This window comes from Ambystoma mexicanum, chromosome 13, assembly GCF_040938575.1.
Source record: "Ambystoma mexicanum isolate Mex_15411 chromosome 13, UKY_AmexF1_1, whole genome shotgun sequence".
Lineage (NCBI taxonomy): Eukaryota > Metazoa > Chordata > Amphibia > Caudata > Ambystomatidae > Ambystoma > Ambystoma mexicanum.
The window spans coordinates 101,972,849-101,998,916 of NC_090938.1; positions in this window are offsets into that span (position 1 = coordinate 101,972,849).

Below are 26,068 nucleotides of genomic sequence, written 5' to 3' on the forward strand. Positions count from 1 at the left end.
ACACCAAAGCATAGATAGAGGATACAGATTAGACAGACATTAGCAGGAAGGTACAGATACCACAGCATAGGGGGAGGATGGATTAGAAGTTGCAAGCAAGGAAGGGTACACATACCAAGGAATAGATAGGGGATACGGATTAGAAGTTACCAGGAAGGGTACACATACCATGGATTAGAAGTTACCAGGAAGGGTACACATACCGCAGCATAGGAAGAGGATACAGATTAGAAATTACCAGGAAGGTACACACACCAAAGCATAGAAAGAGGATACAGATTAGAAGTTACCAGGAAGGGTACACATACCATGGATTCGAAGTTACCAGGAACGGTACACATACCAAAGCATAGATAGAGGATACAGATTTGAAGTTTCCAGGAAGGGTACACATACCACAGCGTAGATAGAGAATACAGATTAGATGTTACCAGGAAGGGTACACATACCAAAGCATAGGAAGAGGATACAGATTTGAAGTAGTTACCAGGAAGGTACACACACCAAAGCATAGATAGAGGATACAGATTAGAAGTTGCCAGGAAGGGTACACATACCAAAGCATAGATAGAGGATACGGATTAGAAGTTACCAGGAAGGGTACACATACCGCAGCATAGGAAGACGATACAGATTAGAAGTTACCAGGAAGGTACACACACCAAAGCATAGATAGAGGATACTGATTAGAAGTTACCAGGAAGGTACTCACACCAAAGCATTGGAAGATGATACGGATTAGAAGTTACCAGGAAGGTACACACACAAAAGCACAGATACAGGATACAGATTAGAAGTTACCAGGAGAGTACACATACCATGAATAGATATAGGATACGGATAAGAAGTTACCAGGAAGGTACATACACAAGCATATATGATATGGATTATACTAAAGCATAGAGGATACATATTAGAAGTTACCGGGAGAGTACAAATACCAAAGAATAGATAGAGGATACAGATTAGAAGTTACCAGGAATGTACACATACCAAAGGATAGATAGAAGATACAGATCAGAGGTTACCAGGAAAGTACACATACCAAAGCATAGATAGAGGATACAGATTAGAAGTTATCAGGAAGGAACACAGGCAAAGGCATAGCTAGAGGATATGGATTAGAAGTTAACAGGAAGGTACACATGCCAAGCCATAGCTAGAGGAAATGGATTAGAAGTTATCAGGAAGGAACACATGCCAAGGCGTAGCTAGAGGATATGGATTAGAAGTTACAAGAAGAGTACAAATACCAAAGCATAGATAGAAGATATGGATCAGAAGTTACCAGGAAGGTACACATACTAAAGGATAGATCGAAGATACAGATTAGAGGTTACCAGGAAGGTACACATACCAAAGCATAGATAGAGGATACAGATTAGAAATTATCAGGAAGGAACACATGCAAAGGCACAGCTAAAGGATATGGATTAGAAGTTACCAGGAGAGTACAAATATCAAAGCATAGATAGAGGATACAGATTAGAAGTTACCAGGAAGGTACACATACCAAAGCATAGATAGGGAATACAGATTAGAAGTTACCAGGAAGGGTACTCATACCACAACATAGGAAGTGGATACAGATTAGAAGTTACCAGGATGGGTACACATACCACAAGATAGGAAGATGATACAGATTAGAAATTACCAGGAAGGGTACACATACCAAAGCATAGATTGAGGATACAGATTAGACATTACCAGGAAGGTACACATACCACAGTATAGGGAGAGGATAGATTAGAAGTTGCAAGGAAGGGTACACATACCAAGGAATAGATAGGGGATACGGATTAGAATTTACCATGAAGGGTACACATACCATGTACCAAAACGTAGATAGAGGATACGGATTAGAAGTTACCAGGAACGGTACACATACCACGGATTAGAAATTACTAGGAATGGCTCACATACGGCAGCATAGGAAGAGGACACAGATTAGGAGTTACCGGGAAGGTACACACACCAAAGCATAGGAAGAGTATAGAGTTTAGAAGTTACCAGGAAGGTACACACACCAATGCATAGATAGAGGATACGGATTAGAAGTTACGAGGAAGGGTACACATACCACATACCACAGTGTAGATAGAGGATACGGATTAGAAGTTACCAGGAAGGGTACGCATACCACGGATTAGAGGTTACCAGGAATGGTACACATACCACAGCATAGGAAGAGGATACAGATTAGAAGTTATCAGAAAAGTACACACACCAAAGCATAGATAGAGGATACAGATTAGACAGACATTAGCAGGAAGGTACAGATACCACAGCATAGGGGGAGGATGGATTAGAAGTTGCAAGGAAGAGTACACATACCAAGGAATAGATAGGGGATACGGATTAGAAGTTACCAGGAAGGGTACACATACCATGGATTAGAAATTACCAGGAAGGGTACACATACCACAGCATAGGAAGAGGATACAGATTAGAAATTACCAGGAAGGTACACACACCAAAGCATAGATAGAGGATAGAGATTAGAAATTACCAGGAAGGTACACATTCCAAAGCATAGGAAGAAGATACATATTAGAAGTTACCAGGAAGGTACACACACCAAAGCATAGATAGAGGATACAGATTAGAAGTTACCAGGAAGGGTACACATACCATGGATTCGAAGTTACCAGGAACAGTACACATACCAAAGCATAGATAGAGGATACAGATTTGAAGTTACCAGGAAGGGTACACATACCACAGCGTAGATAGAGGATACAGATTTGAAGTTACCAGGAAGGGTACACATACCGCAGCATAGGAATACGATACAGATTGAAGTTACCAGGAAGGGTACACATACCACATACCACAGTGTAGATAGAGGATACGGATTAGAAGTTACCAGGAAGGGTACGCATACCACGGATTAAAGGTTACCAGGAAGGGTACACATACCACAGCATAGGAAGAGGATACAGATTAGAAGTTATCAGAAAAGTACACACACCAAAGCATAGATAGAGGATACAGATTAGACAGACATTAGCAGGAAGGTACAGATACCACAGCATAGGGGGAGGATGGATTAGAAGTTGCAAGGAAGAGTACACATACCAAGGAATAGATAGGGGATACGGATTAGAAGTTACCAGGAACGGTACACATACCATGGATTAGACGTTACCAGGAAGGGTACACATACCGCAGCATAGGAAGAGGATACAGATTAGAAATTACCAGGAAGGTACACACACCAATGCATAGATAGAGGATAGAGATTAGAAGTTACCAGGAAGGTACACATTCCAAAGCATAGGAAGAGGATACATATTAGAAGTTACCAGGAAGGTACACACACCAAAGCATAGATAGAGGATACAGATTAGAAGTTACCAGGAAGGGTAGACATACCATGGATTCGAAGTTACCAGGAACGGTACACATACCAAAGCATAGATAGAGAATACAGATTAGATGTTACCAGGAAGGGTACACATACCAAAGCATAGGAAGAGGATACAGATTTGAAGTAGTTACCAGGAAGGTACACACACCAAAGCATAGATAGAGGATACAGATTAGAAGTTGCCAGGAAGGGTACACATACCAAAGCATAGATAGAGGATACAGATTAGAAATTACCAGGAAGGGTACTCATACCGCAGCATAGGAAGACGATACAGATTAGAAGTTACCAGGAAGGTACACACACCAAAGCATAGATAGAGGATACGGATTAGAAGTTACCAGGAAGGTACTCACACCAAAGCATCGGAAGATGATACGGATTAGAAGTTACCAGGAAGGTACACACACCAAAGCATAGATAGAGGATACAGATTAGAAGTTACCAGGAAGGGTACACATACCATGGATTCGAAGTTACCAGGAACGGTACACATACCAAAGCATAGATAGAGAATACAGATTAGATGTTACCAGGAAGGGTACACATACCAAAGCATAGGAAGAGGATACAGATTTGAAGTAGTTACCAGGAAGGTACACACACCAAAGCATAGATAGAGGATACAGATTAGAAGTTGCCAGGAAGGGTACACATACCAAAGCATAGATAGAGGATACAGATTAGAAATTACCAGGAAGGGTACTCATACCGCAGCATAGGAAGACGATACAGATTAGAAGTTACCAGGAAGGTACACACACCAAAGCATAGATAGAGGATACGGATTAGAAGTTACCAGGAAGGTACTCACACCAAAGCATCGGAAGATGATACGGATAAGAAGTTACCAGGAAGGTACATACACAAGCATATAGGATATGGATTATACCAAAGCATAGAGGATACATATTAGAAGTTACCGGGAGAGTACAAATACCAAAGCATAGATAGAGGATACAGATTAGAAGTTACCAGGAATGTACACATACCAAAGCATAAATAGAAGATACAGATCAGAGGTTACCAGGAAGGTACACATACCAAAGGATAGATAGAAGATACAGATCAGAGGTTACCAGGAAGGTACACATACCAAAGCATATATAGAGGATACAGATTAGAAGTTATCAGGAAGGAACACAGGCAAAGGCATAGCTAGAGGATATGGATTAGAAGTTATCAGGAAGGTACACAGGCCAAGGCATAGCTAGAGGGTATGGATTAGAAGTTAACAGGAAGGTACACATGCCAAGGCATTGCTAGAGGATATGGATTAGAAGTTAACAGGAAGGTACACATGCCAAGGCATAGCTAGAGGATATGGATTAGAAGTTATCAGGAAGGAACACATGCCAAGGCATAGCTAGAGGATATGGATTAGAAGTTACCAGGAGAGTACAAATACCAAAGCATAGATAGAAGATATGGATCAGAAGTTACCAGGAAGGTACACATACTAAAGGATAGATCGAAGATACAGATTAGAGGTTACCAGGACGGTACATATACCAAAGCATAGATAGAGGATACAGATTAGAAATTATCAGGAAGGAACACATGCAAAGGCACAGCTAGAGGATATGGATTAGAAGTTACCAGGAGAGTACAAATACCAAAGCATAGATAGAGGATACAGATTAGAAGTTACCAGGAAGGTACACATACCAAAGCATAGATAGAAGATATGGATCAGAAGTTATCAGGAAGGTACACATACTAAAGGATAGATAGAAGATACAGATTAGAGGTTACCAGAAAGGTACACATACCAAAGCATAGCTGGAGGATATGGATTAGAAATTATCAGGAAGGTACACATGCCAAGGCATAGCTAGAGGATATGGATTAGAAGTAATCAGGAAGGTACACATGCCAAGGAATAGCTAGAGTATATGGATTAGAAGTTATCAGGAAGGCACGCGTATCTGAACACAGACTATTCTTAGTCTGTGCTCAGACATATTAATTGATAAGACGAGTACCTCGTTGGCAAAAGCCAGGCAGCAGGTTGAGAGCCAAGGCAGCACACTCTACAATATCTTGGCTTGCCTTATTTATGTTTTGTAAAAATGTGTACTGACTTCTTTGCATTCGGCAGTCCGATAGGGGCTCCACCCTGTTTTGAGGCCAGGTGCACAAGCGTTTTTTGATTCCTGACTTACTTCCTTCTTAAAGTGGTGCATATTTTTTAAAATGACACGGCATGATGGCTTATTACACCGCAACCAGTGTGTGGACAATAGGACAGCAGCTTTTTCACTGCATGGGGCACAGCAATTTTTACCACAGGCGGGGGAGCTGTGGGCGGGGAGTGCAGTGGGGATATAGAAACTCCTCGACCCCCACCCTGAATATGAGCAACCGACTGAGTGAAGCAAGGGAGCCCAACGCCCCTACCTCTCAATTCTAAAGGGTGCATTTTACAGCACATTTTCAGAAGGATTTGGGAAAAAGCCATAGGATTTACAAGCTGCTCTGAACATATAACAACTCAGCAACAGCCAATCCGCTGCAGCTTATGGCTTTAGGGCTGTCAGTCCAAAGAATTCAGCATTGAAGGAGGATCCCTGCTAAATGAGTAAGGGGACAGTTTCCCCCCTTGTTATGATGAAGAGAATCCGGCAATTGAATTGTGTTTGAGTATTTATTCAGTGGAGAGTTCACGACAGCAGGCACTGCCCTCCAAGGCAAAACCCCAACTGACACAGTTAGAATTACACATAAAGGAGAACACTCCAGAGTGGAACCATGATATCACAATACTCTCAGTACCATGAGCAAGTAAGTGGAACACTCTAGTTCAGAACATATATAACATTCTATACTATGTTTATGCTAATAAATGAAATGTCTAAAAATAAGTAAACAAACTCAACACATCTCCTCCCTTACAATATTGCGGAATTACTCAAGATAATAGTCTCTCAACCATAGAGGTTTGATTCTTATCCTCTCTGAATTTGCATTCATGTCATTGTCTCCTTGTACACTTTTGCTTACTCCTGAATCATACAACGGCTCATTGTCACTGTCATTTGCATTTGTTTCTTGGTCCTCTGCCTCACCATTATTGTTACATTTTACCAATCTGGACATGGACCAACACTCTCCCCCTTCCATGATGACTACATTGCCCCTTGCCACAGCAATTTTCTTTGGGCCAATGAACATACTTTCAATGCACTTGGGAGACAACCTGGGATTCCTGACATAGACCATATCACCCTCCTTCCAGACTATTCTCTTGGATTTATTTTCCATGTCAGACCTTTCCTTATATTCATTTTGGGCCTCCTTGATGAGTATCATGATCTTGTTCCTATCCACATTCACACTCCTGGCCAAATTTAGCAAACCCGGGCAAAGTTTTGTGCCCGGTTGTCTACCCTTGAGGGACATGAAAGGAGAAACTTTAGTAACCGTATGAGGTGTTGTGCAATAATTCCAAATCATCTTTCTCAACACCTTCTGCCAATTCAAACCTGCTGCCATTGCCAGCTGTAGACCTCCTTTCACGAACCTGTTGGCCCTCTCCACCAGACCATTTGCCCTGGGTTGGTAGAGAGCCGTTCTATAATGTTTTATACCAAATTTCCTGAGAAAATCCACCATCTTATCAGAACAGAACTGAACCCAGTTATCCGAAATCAGTTCTGTGGGGAAACCCTCCCTATAGAATACTTCCTCAAAAAACAAAATCATCTGGGAGGTGGTAGCTTCACGAATCGCCTTCCACTCAATCCACTTTGAGTGGTAATCAACTAGAACAACCAAATACTTGAAATCTTATCCCACATTCTGCAGTGGATCCACCAGGTCTACGGCAACCTTCATCCAGGGTTCATCAGGAACACTCACGGGCCTTATGGGAGTTTCCCTAACAACCTTGCTCTTGTCACTCCTCTCGCACTCCCTGCAGCTCTTAACACACTTCTCTACATCGCTGTCAACTCCTGGCCACCAAAAGGATTGTCTAAGATATCTCTTTGTGCCTCCCATCCCTAAATGTCCTTGATGTGCTTTGCCCACTAATTTGGACCTAATGTTACTGGGAGGAACCACCTTACTACCTTTCCTGAGCTTGAGACCGTCTTCTGATAGACTTAATTCATCCTTTATTCCATAATAGCAGTCACATTTCTTTTCAACAAGATTCCTGTAAGGCCACCCTGTTTTGGTACACGCTTTGACCTGCGTTAACATAACATTTTCACCATCAGCAACCTCCCACTCATCCTTACCAATGGCTTCATATTCGATTTCAGAAATACTCAGACCTTGTTCCAGAGGTGCCTCCCCAGTATCCTTGCCCTTCACGGGTAGCCTAGACAGGCAATCTGCTACTATGTTGTCTTTGCCCGGTATAAACACCACCCTGAAATCATAGGCCAACAGTTCTATCATCCATCATGATATCCTAGGAGATCCTAGGGATATCTTAGGAGATCCTAGGAGATCCTTTGGCCCACTCTACACTACCCAACAGCTGGACCAAAGGTTTGTGATCTGTTTTAACTGTAAAAGTTTGACCCTAGAGATAAAACTTAAAATGTGCCACAGCCCACGAAACTGCCAACGCTTCCCTTTCAATAACAGAGTAATTTTCCTCTGCCCCCCTCAACGGTCTAGATGCAAAAGCAACCAGTTCTGTGGGGAAATAGAAGCTGTCCACTGGTCCCTTTGTCTCCCCAGAAATGGCCGAAATTTCAAATACATACGGGGGGCAGAGGAAAATTACTTTGTTATTGAAAGGGAAGCGTTGGCAGTCTCGTGGGCTGTGACACATTTTAAGTTCTGCCGACTTCCCCCACCTCCCTGCTCGACTGCCTGTTGTCGCACAATATACTGTGACTATAATCCTCTGCCGTGCTGTTTTTACTTTTCATGATAGTGCTGATATGTTGATTTGCCGCTACATGCCCTGCCTCCACATGTAAAAAAAAAAAGGTAGAAGGAAAAGAAACAGGAAAAGAAAAGAAGGATATTTTTTTCTTTGTTCTCTCCTCTTTCACATTTGTCATGGCTGCGTCCATTCCTCCTCCCATTTCCTTCTTGAGACTTATTCCTCTGCACAGTCAAACCAGCTTCTCTGAGCCTGATCAGAACTCTCATTGTGTTCCAATTCATTGTCAGCAAACACCAAAATCTCATCCTGGAAAACTGTGACCTTTCTCAAACCCTTAAGCACCTCCTCCATCACCCTCTGAAATACAGACGCAGCAGAAGCCAGACCAAATGGCATGCAACTGTATTTGAAGACACCCTCAGGGGTGATGAAGGCATTAAGGTGCTGAGACTCTCTGGACAGTGGAGCTTGATGATAAGCTTAGTCCACTTCCCCCACAGCAATTTTACACTTATTCCTCTGAACAGTCAAACCAGCTTCTCTGAGCCTGATCACAACAGATCTTAAACTCTCATTGTGTTCCAATTCATTGTCAGCAAACACCAAAATATCATCCTGGAAAACTGTGACCTTTCTCAAACACTTAAGCACCTCCTCCATCACCCTCTGAAATACAGATGCAGCAGAAGCCAGACCAAATGGCATGCGACTGTATTTGAAGACACCCTCAGGGGTGATGAAGGCAGTAAGGTGCTGAGACTCTCTGGACAGTGGAACTTGATGATAAGCTGCTGATAGGTCGATGATTGAAAACATCTTTGGCTTGCCTACCGTGGAAAGAGTCTCCGAAATGTTGGGAAGTGGATGCCTGTCACCAACAATGTTCTGATTCAGACTGCGCAGGTCAACACATAACCTTAACTTTCCATTGGCCTTAGCCACCAGTACAATAGGCGATAGCCATATTGTAGGCGATAGCTGTCACTGGTTCAATCACTCCTTTGCCAACAAGATCATCCAACTCATCTCGAAGTTGACTCCTCATGTGCAGTGGCACTTGCCTCACTTTGTGTACCACAGGTTTTGCACCATGTTTAAGTTTAATGTGATGTTCAAAACTCTTGAGTTTCCCTAATTTATCAGAAAATACCTCAGGAAACTCCCTGGTCCAAACATCCTCAATTTCTGCAATTGTCACTGGATTGGGCGCACTTGCTTGTACTCTAACGCCCAAAATTCTCTGTTCTTCCCAACCCAACAAGGAAGCCCCCTTCTTGGCTACCAGAATGTTGGCTTGACATTCTCTTTCCTTGTAAAGCACTTTTGCAGGAAACTCACCCAAAATCTCTATTGCAGATTCCCCATAGCCCCATGCTCTAATATCAGTGGGGCGAAGTATATCATCACACCTCTTCAAAGTATTCACCAATGTGTCATGTGATATTATAGTCCAGGGAGAGCACGTGTCTACCTTCATGACTAGCCTGCATCCATCTATGTAGAAGGTGTCCACTGGTCCCTTTGCCTCCCCAGAAATGGCCGAAATTTCAAATACATACTTGGGGTCTGGTTCCTAAATGCTCGAGACATCCTGTATATTGTAACTCCTCCTAACGCTCTCATCATTGTTGGGTCTGCTTTCAATTTTGGGCTCCACAAGGTTTATTGAAGAGGCTTTACAAACGTTTGCAAAATGCCCTCTGCTCTTACATTTGAAGCACTCAGCAAACCTGGTGGGACAAGATGGAAAATTGGCACCATGCTTAGGATTAGCACAACGAGAGCATGATGTCCATGAATTTCTCACATTCCAACCTCCCTTTCTACCTGCTGGAATGTTAGCTCTCTTCCTCTGATCAATGGCACACTCCGAGGCAGCTGGGGATACCTGTTTGTCAATCCTGAGCTCTTTGACGTACTGGGGCGTCTGCTCAATACTCCTGGCCAACTCAATCCCTTCCTCCAGTTTTTTATCCTTGTTCAAGAGTTTCTCTTGAATTCTGGCATTGTTGGTGCACCTGACTAACTGATCCCAGATGCTCAAATTCGCAAGAATAAATCAAAGATCTCAAACAGGTAACATAAGACTCCACGGACTCCGACTTTTCCTGTACTCTCTGGAAGAATTTGTGCCTTTCGAAACTGATGTTTTTCCGTGCTTCAAAATGGTCCTGTAACTGCTTGAGGGCCAAGGCATATTCGTCTGCATCACCAGCCTCTGGCACCTGGTTCCTAGCTAAACCATCAAAGATTCTGCGCCCCTCTACACCCAGATTGTGGATCAAAAGAGCCTTTTTTCGTGCAGAACAGAACCTTTCGCCTCCCATTGCCACCAGGTAGTTCTCAAAGACGTCCTTCCACCTGTCCCACCTGATGGGGAGACGGCCAGGCTCATTCAAGAAGGAAATGGGAGGAGGAATGGACGCAGCCATGACAAATGTGAAAGAGGAGAGAACAAAGAAAAAATATCCTTCTTTTCTTTTCCTGTTTCTGTTCCTTCTGATCTTTTTTTTTTCTTTTTTTTACATGTGCAAGAACATGTGGAGGCAGGGCATGTAGCGGCAAATCAACATATCAGCACTATCATGAAAAGTAAAAACAGCACGGCAGAGGATTATAGTCACAGTATATAAACCAAATGAAGTTCCTCTCCTTAACTATGCTGAGAAGCATAAACAAAAATAAATCAGCCTTTCCAGTCCGCTAGGTGCAGTGCGCAACAAAAAGAAGAACGTTGCACCCTCTGTTCATTCCAGTCAGCAAAGTACTTTTGTTGTCAGCTGTTCTATACGCCGCCCCAAGCGTGAGAACTGGTTGCCAAGCAACTACGTCACAATGGGGAGATCGGGGCTGGTGGAGACTGGCACTTCAAGTGATGCACACGTCACCGCATAGAGCGCGAGGCGGAGCCCGAGGTTCACAGGCAACACTCGCGCACAGTCCACTCGAAAACTGCTGCGGCCTCCTCACGAGGAATCCTGGAGCGGCCCCGTTGCACGCCGCCTCCCACCTCTTGCCGAAATAAGAATCTTGACTTGCCTGATTGCTGTGGAGAATTCCGCCGACTTCCCCCACCTCCCTGCTCGACCGCCTGCTGTCGCACACACGCAGGGAGGAGCGGGCCTGGATGATGAGTGGCACGGAGGGCCAGATGCGCCACACACGACCCAAACAAGACTCCAAAGTGGTCCACACAACAAATCCTTGTCGCCAATGTTATGATGAAGAGACTCCGGCAACTGAATTATGTTTGAGTATTTATTCAGTGGAGAGTCCACGACAGCAGGCACTGCCCTCCAAGGCAAAACCCCAACTGACACAGTTAGAATTACACATAAAGGAAAACACTCCAGAGTGGAACAATGATATCACAATACTCTCAGTACTGTCAGTACCATGAGCAAGTAAGTGGAACACTCTAGTTCAGAACATATATAACATTCTATACTATGTTTATGCTAATAAATGAAATGTCTAAAAATAAGTAAACAAACTCAACACCCCTCCAACTCCCCCTCCCCCTCCGACAATCATCTTCAGTGCAGGACCTTTCACACTTGCATGCATGGATTGGACTCAATCTCTTGCCTCTCACAACAGACTAGTGATAACGGGACTTCCCGCCAGGCTTTGATAATTATTACACAAGTCTATGACTCGGTTTATTTTCATTTTAATGTTGCCACTGTGTGCAACCAATCTTGCCCTCCAACCATGCCAACTATGCCCTCCTGAGATGTTTAAGCCCTAGGTTGCGCTGGTGTGCCGCTTATCTAGGGTTAGGGGACAGATGGAAGAAGCTTGCCCTATCTAATCTAGGCAATAGGGGAGTTTTTTATTTAGTTACATAGTTAAAAAACACACTCCTATGGGCACTGGGTGTTGTACCCCATAGTGTGATGGAGGCCATACAGGATGGTTATCCCTTTTTAATTTTTCTGTTTAGCAATCCCACAACAAACTTAAAAACAAACTGTTAAGCTAGGAAGCACAGCTCCAATGATAAGGAGCTCTCTCCTTTTCTGGTGTTGGTTCTCCACTAGTGAGAGTCAGCTATCTCTCGCCGCGCATCCCGGGGAATTTCATTTGTGAAAACTAAAGGCGTTTGGGTTTTGTTTGTTTTTTGTTTATTTATTATTTGTAGGGCGCTCGAAACCCTTAGGTAGCTGGGCGCACAGCTACAAACAAGTCCCACACCCAAAAGAGGCACAATAATGCCCAATGTAGCTGTGGCTTGGCATGACACCGCAGATTGGGATGCAGGGAGCACCACCAGCCGAGCCCGCTTTTGTCTTTATCCAACACGGTTCCGAGGTCCTGAAGAAAGCGGGAAAGCTTGATAAACCACTGAAACCGGTAGGCCTGTTTTTTTTTTTTTGGTTCCTGTGGTTATTGAATACCACCTGGAGGAACACGACTGGAGAACCGACACCAGAAAAGGAGATAGCTCATAATCATTGGAGCTGTGCCTCTTAGCTCTCAGGAAGCCATAGTTAGCATGGAAATAAACGGAGTCATGTTCGTTCTCGCAGATGGGCGCCTATGGATTATTTTTTGATTATTTAAGGGACATCGGTTTAGTCACCCGTAAGTTTCCTCGGGTCATCCCGACGTGGACTCCCTGCTCAATGTGCTCAGAGAGGCACAGCTTCATCTCACTGATGAGGCCCAACAAGGCTGAAACACGTGTATGGGGTTGCTGTTGGTACTTGTTCAGAAGGGAATTGCCATAGCATTTCGGTGCTGGACTGCCCATGTTGGCGGGACAAAGACTGATATGCAAACGGATATTTCCCATCTGTGAAAAGTACAGTGAGCTAAAGTGTGGCTGCGGACTCTTGAGTGGGATCTTCCAAAAGGACAGGTCACTGGGCTGTGTTCGTTCTCTCAGAGGGGCACCTATGGACTATTTTTTGATTAAACTGAGTCATAGACCTGCTTGCTTTGTGTGTGAAAACATCAGGATACATTTATAGGTCAGTTACCCACCCCCATCCCCCTAGTGGTTTTTTTGATAATTATTATCCTACTGGGCTTAATGATAATTGTGATCCTTTGGCTTGACAGACCCCCAAATCCAGGATCTGGTTTTGACTATGTCACCCCTAATCAACCTGTCCACTGTTCTTCTTTCCACCTTTTATTACACACATTGGCTACCCACTGCACACTACAGCAGAGTGGCACCACCATCTGACCTCCACGCATCTGCCACCAATGCACTGCATACAGCCCTCCGGAAACCATTCTACACAGACCCACTCTCAAGGCAGACCTCCTTATTTGAAAAAGTGAGTAGATCCCAACAGAGGGAGGTCCCATGTGGATTCACATGTGGATTCACATGTCCCAAGTGCCCTCAACGTACCTAAAAAAATACTGATTAACTGAAAACGGGTCTTTCTGATCAGCACTCATCAAAACTCCAGATGCCTTGCCTTGCCCCAACCTCTCTACCCACTTACTTCTCGTTCCAACACTCCACTTACAGACTCTAGTGCCAGTAAGGCAAATGAAAAGTCAGAGGTTGCTCGATACAAGACCATGTTACTTTACATCACGTTGCATGTTGTCGTTCTCCTGATACTATGCTTTATAAGGTATTTATAAATAGGCTGTCATTCTCCTTCTTCTATGCATCGGTAGGTTTGTATCGAGGTGCTTCAATTTCCTGCTTCTATGCATTGTTACGTTTGTATCATCATGCTGCAGTTCTCCTGATTCTATGCATTGTAAAGTTTGTATCGAGATGTTTCTATTTCCTGCTTCTATGCATTGTTAGGTGTCTACCGTCACGTCTAAGCTTTGTTAGGTTTGCATCAAGATGCTTCTATTTCATCCTTCTATGTATTGTTAGGTTTGTATCACCATGCTACAGTTCTCTTGCTTCTATGCATTGGTAATTTTGTATCATCGTGCTAGAGTTCTCCTGCTTCTATGCATTGGTAGTTTTGTATCCTCATGCTGCAGTTCTTCTGCTTCCATGCATTCGTAGGTTTGTATCATCATGCTACAGTTCTCCTGCTTCTATGCATTGGTAGTTTTGTGTCATCATGCTGCAGTTCTTCTGCTTCTATGCATTGTTAGGTTTCAACCTTCATGCTGTAGTCTCCTTCTTCTAACCATGGTTAGGTTTATAGGAAGTATACCAAAATGTCACCTCCAGAATTCTGACTGGCCAAAATTGCGATTTTTGTTTTTTTTGACCCCTCTTACACCATCACATTGTGGGGGTTGCAGTAATCACATAGATCCGGTTTATATTTGTATGCTGCAGTTTTCTGCTTCTATGCATTGTTAGGTTTGTAATTTCATGCTACAGTTCTGCTGATTTTATGCATTGCTAGGTTTGTATCGTCATGCTGTAGTTCTCCTTCTTCTATGCACTGGTAGGTTTGTACCAACATGCTGCAGTTCTCCATCTTTTATGCATTGGTAGGTTTGCATCAGTATGCTGCAGTTTTCTTGGTTCTATTAATTGTCAGGTTTTTATCAAAATGCCGCAGTTCTGCTGCTTCTATGCATTGTTAGGTTTGTATAATCATGCTGCAGTTCTGCTGCTTCTATGCATTGTTAGGTGTGTATCATCATGCTGCAGTCCTTCTGCTTCTATGTGTTCGTAGGTTTGAATCAAGATGCTTCAGTTTTCCTGCTTCTATACATTGTTAGGTTTGTATCATCTTCCTGCAGTTCTCCTTCTTCTATGCATTGGTAGGTTTGCATCATATTTTTGAAGTTCTCCTGTGTCTATGCATTCATAGGTTTGTATCATCATGTTGAGGGTTTCTTGCTTCTATGCATTATTAGGTTTGTATTAAAATGCTCCAGGCCTCTTGCTTGTATAGATTGTTAGGTTTGTATCATCATGCTGGAGTCCTTCTGCTCCTATGCATTCATAGGTTTGTATCATCATGCTGCAGTTTTCTTGCTTCTATACATTATTAGTTGTCTCATGCTGCAGTTCACCTGCTTCTATTCATTGTTACCCTTGTATCATCATGTTGTAGCTTTGCTGCTTCTATGAATTGGTAGGTTTGTATCATCATGCTGCAGTTCTCTGTAGGAATCTGGGCTCTGCATTTCAACATCTAGACTCTTCATTTCAATATTCACATTAAGGCGAGGGTTTGAACTTTAATGAGGACCAATGGTGTGATACTCATTGACTGACTCATACAAGTCTCAGGCTTAAATAGATGCCAATGCACAAAGCACATGCTAGAAAATGTTCATTTTGCTCCATGATGCTATTTTAATGGGCTGAGCTGAACTCAAAAATAATACTAACATGACATTAATATACTAATTAAACCAACCCCATTTACCATGCAACTGATTCCCTTAATAACATTGAGTGCATATTAGCCTATGGTATAAGCTGGATGCAGATTGAGCAAAATGCATGATGTTCTGAAAATGTAAAAGAAAAATGATTTAAACGTGCAGTCTGGATCTGTGCTGTAAGTTGAGGAATGTGAAGATCCGTTCTTCTAAAGACATCGCATTGTTCCAGGGCAGGAAGCGCAGGAGAGATGTATCATTTTCTCTTCAGCAATGCAGTTTGCACAATGAGAAAGGAACAGAGGAAATCACATGGGTTTTAGAGGGGATGATCTTGTCAAGGGGAGGTGCTCTTGAGTGACAGGGGCTTGATGAAAAGGGTTTGAAGCAGAGCTAGAGAGGCATACTTACTTCTGGCATTCACTGACGCAGGAGTAGAAGGCTGCTGCTGGGCTGACTGTCTGCTAGGCTGAGGCTGTCTCTCTCCTTGGTTGACAATCTTTAGAAGAGCTGCGAAGTCTCGAGTGGCTTTAGCTGTGAATGACCCTGGAACACTGCCAAGCTGATCAGGGAATATCGCCAGTTTAACCTAGGTAATTATGTGTTAATTGTGCTGTGTGTGAAGTGAATTATACTATGTAGCACAGATTAGATAATTCAGTTCATTTGTAGGTGCTGCATTAATTATACACATTTAAATGTACATGTAAAACTGTGTTTATTTTTCTCAAAGTATTGCTGTTATTCAGAGTATATTTATCCTGCCAACTTTTGTCATGAAGCCAAGGTTGATTTAGCCAAGCTTTGCACATTATCGCAGATAGAGCGTTGAAAGCCATTGCAGGAAAAACATAGCTTAGATTGTGATTTACAAGGTGGGTGAACATGTCACTCTGTGCAACTTGCATATTTCTAGTTTATGTTAAATAAGGTAATTTAGTCTCATTGAATTTTTCTGCATTTCAGTCTCATTGGTTTGATGTGCAAAGGTAGTTACAGTGTGCGCTAAGAAATCTCAAAGCAAAGTGGGGTACAGTAAATAAGAGAGGCTGAATGAATGTTTTGTATTTCATCTGCATGATTTACATTTGTTGAAACACAGCCAAAAGGGCATAAATGTGATGTTAATAAAACATCACAGGAGTGCATGAGCAATTTATTTAGAGTGTGTTAAGTCCAGTATTTTGTTTGTTGTTAGTGACCCTGGTAAAATAATTATTAGGCAGTGTTCTGAAAATTAGTCTCACCACTATGAAAATACCACAAAATACAATGGAATATTAGATATAACCCCAAAATATCTCCTACATCTCCTTCTTCTATGCATTGGTAGATCTGTGTTATCATGCTACAGTTCTCCTTCTATGCATTGGTAGATCTGTGTTATCATGCTACAGTTCTCCTTCTATGCATTGGTAGGTTTGCATCATCATGTTGCAGTTGTCCTGCTCCTATAAATTGTTAGGTTTGCATTATTGTGCTGCATTTTTCTTGCTCCTATACATTGTTAGTTTGTAACATCATGCTGTAGTTCCCCTCCTTCTATGCATTGGTAGGTTTGTATCTTCATGCTGCAATTCCCCTGCTTCTATGAATTGTTGGGTTTAGATTGGTATGCTTCAGTTCTCCTGATGTGCATTGGTAGGTTTGTATCATCATTCTGCAGTTCTCCTTCTATTCACTGGTAGGTTTGTATAATAATTATGTAGTTCTCCTTCTTCTATGCGTTGGTAGGTTTGTATCATCATGCTACATTTCTCTTTCTTCTATCCATTGGTAGGTTTGCATTGTCATGCTGCAGTTTTCCTGCTCTGACAATTGTTAGGTTTGCTTGATTGTGCAGCAGTTTTCCTGCTTCTGTGCACTAGTAGGTTTGTATCATCATGCTGTAGTTCCTTTGCTTCTATGCATTGTTAGGTGAATATCGCCATGTTGCAGTTCTCTTGCTGCTATGCATTGTTGGGTTTGTAGCTTAAGGCTTTGATTTTAATGCTTCTGTGCATTACTAGGTTTGAATCACCATAAGCGTCATGCGTAATCACGTGAGAGAAAGACTCAGGGCCTCTCCTCTTATGGAACTTTCAGGAGTGAGATTGGAGCATTTGCAATTCCTCTGCTTCTACTGAGATGCTTCAATTTTTCTGCTTACGATGCATTGTTAGCTTTCTATCAAGATGCTACGATGTACCTACTTATATGCATTACCAGGTTTGAATCACCATGCTACAGTTCTCCTTGCATTGCTAGGTTTTTGTCGCAATGCTTTGATTTTCCTGCTTCTTTGCCTGGCTAGGTTTGTATAATCATGCTGCGTTTCTCCTTCTTTTATGCATTGGTAGGTTTGTATCATCATGCTGCAGTGTTCCCACTTATATGCATTCACAGGTTTGTATTGTTATGCTGCAGTTTTATTGCTTCTATGCATTGTTAGGTTTGTAACATCATGCTGCAGTTCTGCTGCTTCTATGCATTGTGTGGTTTGTATCATCATGCTGCAGTTCTTCTGCTTCTATGCATTGTTAGTTTTGTGTCATCATGGTGCAGTTCTGCTGCTTCTACACATTATTTGGTTTGTATCTTCATGCTGCAGTTCTCCTTCTATGCGCTGGTAGTTTTGTATCAGGGTGCTTCTATTTCCTGCTTCTGTGCATTGTTAGGTTTGTATCATGATGCTACAGTTCTCCTACTTCTATGCATTGGTAGGGTTGTATCATTATGCTGCAGTTCTTCTGCTTCTATGCATTGTTAGGTTTCTACCGTCATGCTGCTGTTCTCCTTCTTTTAAGCTTTGTTAGGATTTCATTGAGATATGATTTTCTGCTTCAATGCATTGTTAGGTTTCTACCGTCAGGCTGCACCTTTCCTTCTTCTAAGCATTGTTAGTTTTGTATCAAGATGCTTTGATTTTACAGCTTAGTTAAATTGTTACCCGGCATGCCCAGTTCTCCTACTTTTATGCATTGGTAGGTTTTTATCAACATACAGCAGTTCTCTTGCTTGTATGCTTTGCTAGTTTCATATCAAGCTACTTCACTTTTCCTTCTTCCATGCGTTGTTAATTTTGTATCAGCATGCCATAGTTCTCCTGCTTACATGCATTGCTAGGTTTGTATCATCATGCTGTAGTTCTCCGGCTTCTATGCATTTTTAGGTGTGTATCATCATGCTGCAATTCTCCTGCTTCTATACATTGGTAGGTTTGTATCATCATGCTGCAATTCGCCTGCTTCTATGCATTGTTAGGTTTGTATTGTCATGCTACAGTTCTCCTGCTTCTACGCATTGTTAGGTTGGCATCAAGATGTTTTGATTTTCCTGCTTCTATGCATTATTAGATCTGTATCCGCATTCTGCACTTCTTCTGCTTCCATGCATTATTAGGTTTGTGTCATCATGCTGCAGTTCTCCTGCTTCTATGCATTGTTAGGTTTACATTGGTATGCTGCACTTCTCTTGTTAGGGTTGTATCATCATGCTGCAATTCTCCGGCTTCTATGCATTGTTAGGTTTGTATCATGATGCTACAGTTCTCCTGCTTCTATGCATTTTTAGGTGTGTATCATCTGCAGCAATTCTTCTGGTTCTATGCATTGGTAGGTTTGTATCATCATGCTGCAATTCTCCTGCTTCTATGCATTGTTCGGTTTAAATTGGTATGCTGCAATTCTCCTGCCTCTATGCATTGTTAGGTTTGTACTGCCATGCTACAGTTCTCCTGCTTGTATGCATTGTTAGGTGTGTGTATCTGCATGCTGCAGTTCTTCTGCTTCTATGCATTGTTAGGTCTCTATCAAGATGCTTCAATGTTCTGTCTTCCATACATTGTTAGGTTTGGATTGGCATGCTGCATTGTTATATTTGTATCAAGATGCTTTGATTTTCCTGCTTCTATACATTGTCAGGTTTCCATTGTCATGCTTCAGTTCTTCTTCTTCTTCTAAGCATTGTTAGGTTTATATTGGTATGCTGCAGTTCTCCTTCGATGCATTGGTAATTTTGTAGTGAGGTGCTTCTATTTCCTGCTTCCATGCATTGCTAGGTTTGTATACTCATGCTGCAGTTCTCTTGCTTCTATGCATTGTTAGGTTTGTAACGCCATGCTGCAGTTCTCCTTCTTCCATGCATTGGTAGGTTTGTAGCAAGATGCTTTGAATGTCCTGCTTTTATACATTGTTAAATTTGTATGGCCATGCTGCAGTTTTCATATTTCTATGCATTGTTAGGTTTCAACAAAGATGCTTTGATTTTCATGCTTTTATGCAGTTGTTAGGTTTGTATCGAGATGCTTTGATTTTCCCACTTTAATACATCATTATGTTTGTAGCGGCATGCTGCAGTTTTCATATTTCTATGTATTGTTAGGTTTCTATTAAGATGTTTTGATTTTCCTGCTTCCATACATTATTAGGTTTGCATCGAAATACTTTGATTTTCCTGTTTTTATGCCTAGCTAAATGTGTATAGGCTTCCTAGTTTTCCTGCTTCTATACATTTTTAGGTTTGTATCATCATGCTGCAATTCTCCTGCTTCTATGCATTGTTAGGTTTGTATCATGATGCTACAATTCTCCTGCTTCCGTGCATTTTAGGTGTGTATCATCATGCTCCAATTCTCCTGCTTCTATGCATTGTTAGGTTTGTATAATGATACTACAGGTCTCCTACTTCTATGCATTTTAGGTGTGTATCATCATGCTGCAAGTCTCCTGCCTCTATGCATTGGTAGGTTTGTAGCATCATGCTGCAATTCTCCTGCTTCTCTGCATTGTTAGGTTTAAATTGGTATGCTGCAATTCTCCTGCTTCTTTGCATTGTTAGGTTTGTACTGTCATGCTACAGTTCTACTGCTTCTATGCATTAGTAGGTTTGTATCATCATACTGCAATATTCTTCTGCTTCTATACATTGTTAGGTTTAAAGTGGTATGCTGCAATTCTCCTGCTTGTATGCATTGTTAGGTTTGTACTGTCATTTTACAGTTCTCCTGCTTCTATGCATTGGTAGGTTTGTATCATCATGCTGCTATTCTCCTGCTTCTATGCATTGTTAGGTTTGTACTGTCATGCTACAGTTCACCTGCTTCTATGCATTGGTAGGTTTGTATCATCATGCTGCAATTCTCTTGCTTCTTTGCATTGTTAGGGTTGTATTGTCATGCTACAGTTCTCCTGCTTCTACGCATTGTTAGGTTGGTATCAAAATGCTTGGATTCTCCTGCTTCTATGCATTGTTAGGTTTAAATTGGTATGCTGCAATTCTCCTGCTTCTATGCATTGTTAGGTTTGTACTGTCATGCTACAGTTCTCCTTCTTGTATGCATTGTTAGGTTTTTATCTGCATGCTGCAGGTCTTCTGCTTCTATGCATTGTTAGGTTTAAATTGGTATGCTGCAATTCTCCTGCTTCTATGCATTGTTAGGTTTAAATTGGTATGCTGCAATTCCCCTGCTTCTATGCATTGTTAGGTTTTTATCTGCATGCCGCAGTTCTTCTGCTTCTATGCATCGTTAGGTCTCTATCAAGATGCTTCAATGTTCTGTCTTCCATACATTGTTAGATTTGGATTGGCATGCTGCATTGTTATATTTTTATCAAGATGCTTTGATTTTCCTGCTTCTGTGCATTGTTAGGTTTCCATTGTCATGCTTCAGTTCTTCTTCTTCTAAGCATTGTTAGGTTTAAATTGGTATGCTGCAGTTCTAGTTCTATGCATTGGTAGTTTTGTATTGAGGTGCTTCTATTTCCTGCTTCCATGCATTGCTAGGTTTGTGTCATCATGCTGCAGTTCTCATTCATCTATGCATTGCTAGGTTTGTATACTCATGCTGCAGTCCTCTTGCTTCTATGCATTGTTAGGTTTGTAACGCCATGCTGCAGTTCTCCTTCTTCTATGCATTGGTAGGTTTGTAGCGAGATGCTTTGAATTTCCTGCTTCTATACATTGTTATATTTGTATGGCCATGCTGCAGTTTTCATATTTCTATGCATTGTTAGGCTTCAACCAAGGTGCTTTGATTTTCATGCTTCTATGCAGTTGTTAGGTTTGTATCGAGATGCTTTGATTTTCCCACTTTAATACATCATTATGTTTGTAGCGGCATGCTGCAGTTTTCATATTTCTATGTATTGTTAGGTTTCTATTAAGATGTTTTGATTTTCCTGCTTCCATACATTATTAGGTTCGTATCGAGATGCTTCGATTTTCCTGTTTTTATGCCTAGCGAAATGTGTATCGGCTGCCCAGTCTTCCTGCTTCTATACATTGTTAGGTTTGTATCATCATGGTGCAGTTCTGCTACCTCTTTGCGTTATTTGATTTGTAAATTCATGCTGCAGTTCTCCTGCTTCTATGCATTGGTAGGTTTTATCATCATACATCAGTTCTCTTGCTTGTATGCATTGTTAGTTTTCTATCAAGATGGTTTGATTTTCCTTCTATGCATTGTTTGCTTTGTATTGAGGTGCTTTGATTTTTCCTGCTATGCAATGCTAATTTTGTATCATCATGGTGCAATTATTCTGCTTCTATGCATTGCTAGGTTTCTACCATCTTGCTGCCATTCTCCTGCTTCTATGCATTTTTAGGTTTGTATCATCATGCTGCAGTTCTCCTGCTTCTATGCATTGTTAGGTTTCTACCGTCATGCTGCAGTTCTCCTTCTTCTAAGCATTGTTAGGTCTTTATCGAGATGCTTCGATTGTCCTGCTTCCATACATTGTTAGGTTTCTACCGTCATGCTGCAGTTCTCCTGCTTCTATGCATTGTTAGGTTTCTACCGTCATGCTGCAGTTCTCCTTCTTCTAAGCATTGTTAGGTCTTTATCGAGATGCTTCGATTGTCCTGCTTCCATACATTGTTAGGTTTCTACCGTCATGCTGCAGTTCTCCTTCTTCTAAGCATTGTTAGGTCTTTATCGAGATGCTTCGATTGTCCTGCTTCTATGCATTGCTAGGTTTCTACCGTCATGCTGCAGTTCTCCTGCTTCTATACATTGTTAGGTTTCTACCGTCATGCTGCCATTCTCCTGCTTCTATGCATTTTTAGGTTTGTATCATCATGCTGCAGTTCTCCTGCTTCTATGCATTGTTAGGTTTCTACCATCTTGCTGCCATTCTCCTGCTTCTATGCATTTTTAGGTTTGTATCATCATGCTGCAGTTCTCCTGCTTCTATGCATTGTTAGGTTTCTACCGTCATGCTGCAGTTCTCCTTCTTCTAAGCATTGTTAGGTCTTTATCGAGATGCTTCGATTGTCCTGCTTCTATGCATTGTTAGGTTTCTACCGTCATGCTGCAGTTCTCCTGCTTCCATACATTGTTAGGTTTCTACCGTCATGCTGCAGTTCTCCTTCTTCTTAGCATTGTTAGGTCTTTATCGAGATGCTTCGATTGTCCTGCTTCCATACATTGTTAGGTTTCTACCGTCATGCTGCAGTTCTCCTGCTTCCATACATTGTTAGGTTTCTACCGTCATGCTGCAGTTCTCCTTCTTCTTAGCATTGTTAGGTCTTTATCGAGATGCTTCGATTGTCCTGCTTCTATGCATTGTTAGGTTTCTACCGTCATGCTGCAGTTCTCCTGCTTCTATGCATTGTTACTGTGCAGTAGCACTTTTTGGGCATATCTATGCAGAGAATGGGATTACCATAATAAATAATCTTGGACCCAATAACCGGACAGACGCAAATAATATGGAAAAGTACTACTTTATTATCAATTCAATAAAGTAGGGAATCCTCGCTAACAACGAATTGTAGTTCACACATTCACGGTTACAATTTAGGTACACAGCGGCTTTATACCTCAATGTGCATCAGCTATGATGTCATCCTACGTGGTAAATAATAAAACCTATCGGACAAGGGGATTGGTTAGGGCAAAATGTCTACTTGTAGAGCCTATAAGTGTTAGTAACTTTATTGGCTGCCCCTTGTCTGGCGGGCAAACCCCGAACTTCCTTCTAACTACATATAAAACAGATTATAGCAGCATAACCGTAGTGGATTGGCTCATGCAACATTGTATGTTCATTGTTAGATAGGCCCTTGTAATAGGTTGACATACTCTCCCACCTTGGACACTTGGCTCTCTAGCAGCACATAACTCAGGTGCAGAGAACAACGTCAGACTACTGCCCACTTGTCAAATTAGTTCTTTCATCTCTCATCAGCCAAGCCTTGAGCCATGGCTTTTCCTTTATACTTGACCTTGCTGGATATTTTCTTCTCTGGAACGAAGGGGAGTTAAGGAAGGTACATCGTTATCTTCGGCCAGGAATTATGAATAGGGCTTGTTTTCTGGTCTTGCGCCACGTTGTAAGAGACCACGATTTTGTCCATCTACCCTTTTATTTGGTGCTATTTGATTTTTTCAGGTGTCATTACCCTCTTTGAACTCTAGAAATTTGGTTGCTTCATCTCACATAGGCTTTTCTGCATCTTTAAGTGACAATACTTGGCATCCGCAAATGTTCGCTCATTTACTTAATCTAAGAGAAATATGTCCTGACTATGTTGCTTATCCTTGGTAACTCCCTTTGTACCCTTCAGTAGCTTCTCGCTGTGGCATCCTTGATCTCTGGCCAGCAGCTATTCTTTGTTCATGCACACATTTGTATTTCCAGCCTCGGTCGACTCTACAGCTCGGGTCTCTCTACTTCAAGCTCTTCGCTTAGTATCATTGAGAGCCGGCATCCATTTTTCCAAAATGGCCGCTTTATCCATGTTGTGTTTTCTACTGAAGCAAGCTTCTATATGTTTCATCTATCTTGTGATTCTTTGTATATACACTTATTATTCAGCTGGTTACTTATCTTCTTTGTATATATGATTTCTTCTTACTTGTATGCATGTTACTTTGTTTCTTCAGTTTTATCTTCATTTTTTAAGTATTCTTATATTGTTTCAGTGTGTCATTGTATCTCCTCCTTATGACGTCACTTTGCACCTGTCAGGTTTTCTTTACAGCTCTTCGATATTCAGTGGTGCCTGGCAATCTCCGGTTACCACTTCAATTTGAGGGTACATTTGGTACAGTTGTCTGAGTGCATAACATCTCTCATACACTCGATGCAGCATTGGGATAATTCCTGGTGTCATACACAGTGTCTTCCTGTCTTTCATCCAGTATGATAGAGGTGTGACGGTGGAGCCTAGCAGTGACGTACACATCTGCTTCTCTACATTTCCCCCGTCTGTTCGAGTCCTCAACCACCTCATCTTCCTCAATTTTCTTCATTTTTCTTCCACCGAAGGACTTCTACAGGATCCATATCTTAGTCACTCCCGCTCATGTCACCTACATTCTTTGTGTTCATCCACGCTTCAAGTCAGGTGGCAGCACTCTCCAGGTGGTTGACAGAACACCTGAAGCCCAACATAGCTCTTATGATCCTTAGGGTAACAGAATGATGTTCCTAGAGGACTTTCTTTCAGGTGCTCATGGGTAGTGTTTTCGGTCTTTGTGTGCTCATCACCTGCAGCATTCTCATTGAACATTATCTTCATCCCAATTGCTTTCTTTGCTGTCTTCTTGCATTGTCCAATGAATATTCTTATAAGCAGAATCCCAGCAACACTAATACCAGTATTGCTCCAAGTACTTTGAAGGCAATTGCCAGCCAGTTGGAATCCATGAAAACAGGGACTAAAATGAAACTTCATCCTCGGTCTTGTCTACTTCATCCACCATCTTCATGTGCAGAGTTGCCAGCATAGTTATTGCTTCTGTCAGGGTTCCATTTTCTTCATCATGGGCAGGAATGAATGTACAGCAAGAAGGCCCGATCTTGGCGCACATGCCTTGCTGTAATAAAGTCCGGGACACACCTGTTGTGGAGGGTCATAAGCTTGATTTCCCTCAGTTCTTCTTTAATGCATTGAATCCTTTTCCTGTTGTATTGATCATTTGTAGCAGCTCCCACCTAGTGATCTGTAACCAATTGGCATTTGCTACAGCCTGAAATGCTGGCAGGAATATAGCGGAAAATATCACTGCCGTTTTACTGAACAACTTATGTTTATCTGGAATGCAATGTTAAGCTTCTATTGATTTTGCTAAGAAATAGTTCTCCCTTTTTCATCGTGTGAGGCTAAACAATCCCTTCTTCTTCAAGTGCACATCCATTTTCCGGAACCTGTCAATATGGAGATCACTTTGGGGAATCACCAATGCAGGATCATGTATGATCACCAAGGAACACGTTCTCACCAATTTCTGGGCAACTGCATATAGGCTCTAGATCCACAAGCCTAATAGGGATCCATTGTCATGGCCGTTCCTCCATTCATTCCTGGTGCTTCAAGCCTCTGCTTGCATCCTATTTACTCCAACTGAATCCAGGCCTTTGTTCCTAAAGCATACTGTTGCATTCTTTATTGGTATTATGGACACTGGTCCTGCTTCATTTTCAACCCATGTTAGTAGTTTGGAATCCTTGGCCCATTACTTTCGGCATCTGTCATTTACAATTTGCACTATTGATACTGATTCTTTCATCAATAAATGTGCACTGCATGCCAACACTCCTTCTTCCCATCCTGTACTGGTGACAGCTCGTCCATGCACCAAT